Consider the following 4,327-nt stretch of genomic DNA (forward strand, 5'->3'; position numbering starts at 1 on the left):
GGTGACGGGCTATTCTATATAGGAGACTACCAGATTACATATTACAGGTGCTGGGACTGTCACTCTGGACGGCATAAGGCATGGAGCCTGCTGAGAGAGACCCTCTGCATATTCCTAAGGGACTGCCCTTCTGCTATACTGCGCCATTTTGTGGACATAGCCGCAGCTGGGGAGACACTGCTGACACCATTGAAAAGAGATGGAGAGATGGAGAATGCCGCGGACTTCTGCCACAGCTGTCACAGCTGTGGCAGAAGTCCGCGGCATGCTATCCCATTGCATTCAATGGGATCCCATTGAAAGCACTGCTTTCTGGCAAGCCCAGCGGAATGATTATTGGGGAAGGGCTTGAAATATAAGCCCTTCCCTGATAATCATCAATAAGTGGTAAAAAAAAAATTTTTTTAATTACTCACCTCTCCGCCGCTCAGACGCGTCCTCCGGCTGGCTCCCCGGTAAGCTAAGATATTGCTATTCATGAATGAATAGCTAAGGGCTATCTGTCATTGGCTGAGCGCTCAGCCAATAGATAAGCACTAGCTGCTATTGGCTGAACCCTCAGCCAATCAGCACAGCCCTTTCAGGAGGCAGGGATTTTTAAATCCCCGCCTGCTGAAAGAGCTTAACAGCAGTGCAGGGGAGCCAGCTGGAGGATGCTTCTGAGCGGCGGAGAGGTGAGTGATTTAAAAAAAAATTTTTTTACCACTTATTGATGATTATCGGGGAAGGGCTTATATTTCAAGCCCTTCCCCGATAATCATACTGCGGGGCTTGCCAGAAAGCAGTGCTTTCAATGGGATCGGCAGCAGTGCTGATTCCATTGAAAGCAATGGGATAGCATGCCGCGGACTTCTGCCAAAGCTGTGACAGCTGTGACAGAGGACTGCGGGGATTAAGAAAACTCCTGCCACAGCTGTCACAGCGAAAATATCGCCAGTGGGTGTCCACACTAAGACAGATGAGCTGGAGAACCGTCTATGTCGCCACAATCTATAATCTATCCGGGTTCTGTTCTATATCAAGCTCAACGCGTTTCTTCGCTTGCGCGATTCGTCAGGAGCAAAAATGCCATGCAATTAGAAGCAGATAGGTAACAAGGATCCAACACTCTGTTATATAGGCCTAAATCCAGAATAAAATTGGATTAGGCGTATCGAGTGTATAGACATCAGATACAAGCGTTTAATCACTCAAAGATGAATTCAGAGTTGATTCCGCTGTGCAATTTAATGATCATCAGTCATGGTCAATTAAACTGATACAACTTGTAGATGGGATGCACATCCGCAGGTATCAATCCCCAGATGGATGTATACTGCCAGAGCCAAATGAAAGGCTATTAAGGGTCCCAGACAGCGATATGTCTAAACGCGGTAAAGATTAGGAATTTCTGAGTACTGACCCTAATGTCTGAAACTTCGCATACCCCGTTGTCAGTAGGGTGCTGCTGTATAACCCATAGTCCCTAACTTCAAGGCTGGAGCTGCTGCCAGGTCTTTCTGTTTCTTCATTTGGTCCGCTTACCACTCTCTGTAGCCGGGCTACCAATGATTAGTGTTGGTGCCTGAGCATAGAAACGCGTTGAGCTTGATATAGAACAGGATAGATTATTCATCCTTCTATAATATCGGGTACTGAATCATATAGTAAGGATCTTAGTTATCTGCACTTCATTAGTGTATATCTAAACCAATAAAAAGAACATCATTGGAGGCGCCAAACAGTAATCGCTGGTTTGAAGTTAGGTTCTTTATTGGAAAGAACTTTGGAACGAGCAACAATCCCAGCAGGTTTCTACCATTAAACCTGACGCAGTGCAAGTAAGTTGCGCTGAGGCATGAGTTTTTGCGCATACTCCCGTGCGAAGGAGTGCTAATATATATCTCCATACTACATTCTCCGAGCTCCGCGGCTTGTGGATTCAGTGCAGCGTTGGCGCCGGGTACATCCCCTCACTTTTCCTTGCGGCTCTCCACCTCTAGACGCTCAACACTCCACATGGAGCTTCGTACTATTTCCTGGAAGGTCCGCAGTGCGCCCGCCTCCGCAGCCTCATGTACCGAGCTCCGTGCCACTGCGGACTCAACCGACCCGTAGGTGTGAATGTCATCTCTCAGACACCGCAGAGCGCCACTGCACAGGGTGCCCCGTCCCCCGTTACAAGACCCTTTACATCATCCATCCTCATGTTGCTCACTACACTGAGGGCTCATTCACACGGGCCGATTTGGGCGCATATTTACACGATACTAAACATGGGGCTTTTTCACTAATTTTTTTCAAACAGAAAAAGGTTAACGGGCACAAATAGTTTTTTTTGGCAGAGATTTTTTTTACTATTTCTATTTTTTCACCTTTTTAATTCCCTTTGGAGAACTTGAAGCTGCAAACTTCTGATAGCTCAGATCTGTGATTCCTGACCTGATTCGGCACACCTTGTCAAAAATTTTTATCTCACTTCACCCCTGCCAAAAATTCTCCCTCTCTCTGCAGTACTTCTGTACTGCAGTGTATTATCACCATTCTTTTACATAAGAGGTCATGGCAGACCCAGAGGCCACTGTTAGACCTCTGATTGCCATGACAGAGGGCCAGTGACACCCCAGAGGGAGCTCCCTCCCTTTATTAACTCCATGCAGTTGGAGTCTGGTTGTCAGCCAAATCCGTTTCCCACTGTGGAGCTCGTGCCGTTCATATGACCTAAATATACATCTTTTTGCAGACCCCCCACCCTGGATATATATATACTGTATGTTCTGGGGTGGGAAGGGGTTAAGTCTATCTAGAAGTGTGGACTTACTTTGTACACCACCGACTACTGGAGGGAGATTGCAACAAATTTTGAAACTTTTTAAAGGGACCTTTCACACGTGATGGAATTACGCCGCAGGACGTCTCCCAATCCACAGCGGCGGAATTCCACACCAAAATCCGCAAACCAACTGCAGATTTTGATGCAGAATTGCAGGCAGGTTTTACGCCATTTTCAAACCTGCATTAAAATTTGCAGGTAGCCTGCGGATTTTAGTGCAGAATTTACCGCGGCTCGTCGTGCGGCCTATTCCGTCCCGCGTAAAAGGACCCCAAAAATACATCATAAATATCTCAACATCCCGGTAAAGCAGCGAGCCACGCCCCTTCCTAGACACTTTTGTAGCGGAACATCTGTTGTTTTTTTGCGCAAATTAATCGTTAATTTGTCTAAATTCATTTACACAGAAGCGGCGCAACTTATATGCAAACCAGTTTGCACAGTCTGGGTTAGTTCACACGGCCGCATCTGCACGGAAAACTTTGGTTAATTCGCATGAGCGCATTTTTTCACGTAATCTGTGATCACATGAAAAACTATGCAACATGGGTTTTTTTGTGCGCATTTTGCAGCACCAGACCCCAGTGAAATCAATGGGCTCTTGCAGTACTTCCGTAAACGCACGCAACATATGCCGAAAATTAGTGTATTCGGGGCGCATATACGCACAAAATCAATGGGATTTCCTGCATATTGACTTGTATGCGTGAACGCACAGAGCATTTGCGCACATAAATACACAGCGGAGCGGGCCAAATACTTCGGTGTGAGTGCGGCAGAAGTGTATCGCGCCCCGTCTTAGAATGACCCCGCCAGTCTGACATATCGGTGACTTTGCTGTATATTTTTCCTTTTTTCCCCCCGCTTCCCCTGAGGTGGAACTTCTCCTTTTGACAAATGACCCCCATGAACGGTGATTTTGGATTGCAAGCAGCGACTTCTTGCGCTCATTAGCAGGTCCCGGCATTACTGTGTGTGTTTGTCGCCCTCTTGTGGTCACACGTGGCACACGGAATGACAGCTTCCAGCCGTGCGGAAATTAATCATCATTGTCTTGGAGTTTATGGGCACACGCTGTCCGTCGCTTTCGTATGATCGCGGGCAGGATGTACCATGGGTTATTTAGTCTTGGGCTTTGTCTTCTGTTTGTACAAGCGCAGATCACAAGGCCGCGCAATTCTTCCGTCAGATTTTATGTGCACAGCAGTTAATAATAATGGCTTCCAGCCTGAGGGCAGATGGGAGCTGAAGTTAAACTCCGTGATGATGCCTGACCACACATCCTGCAGTCCTCAGCCGCCAACAGAAGATCACTTCCTAGTCGCAGGATTCATCTAGTGCTGCTCAGCCAATCAATGCAGCGCTTGATGAGCCAATGCGATGGCTGTGATTGGTTCATCCAGCGCTGCATTGGTTGGCTGAGTAGCACTAGATGGACCAATCAACACAGCGTGTTGTGGAGGTGGGATTTATGAGTTGGCTGAGCCGCAGCATTGATTGACCAATTCAGAAATT

Source organism: Eleutherodactylus coqui, chromosome 6 (assembly GCF_035609145.1).
Source record: "Eleutherodactylus coqui strain aEleCoq1 chromosome 6, aEleCoq1.hap1, whole genome shotgun sequence".
Classification (NCBI taxonomy): Eukaryota; Metazoa; Chordata; class Amphibia; order Anura; family Eleutherodactylidae; genus Eleutherodactylus; species Eleutherodactylus coqui.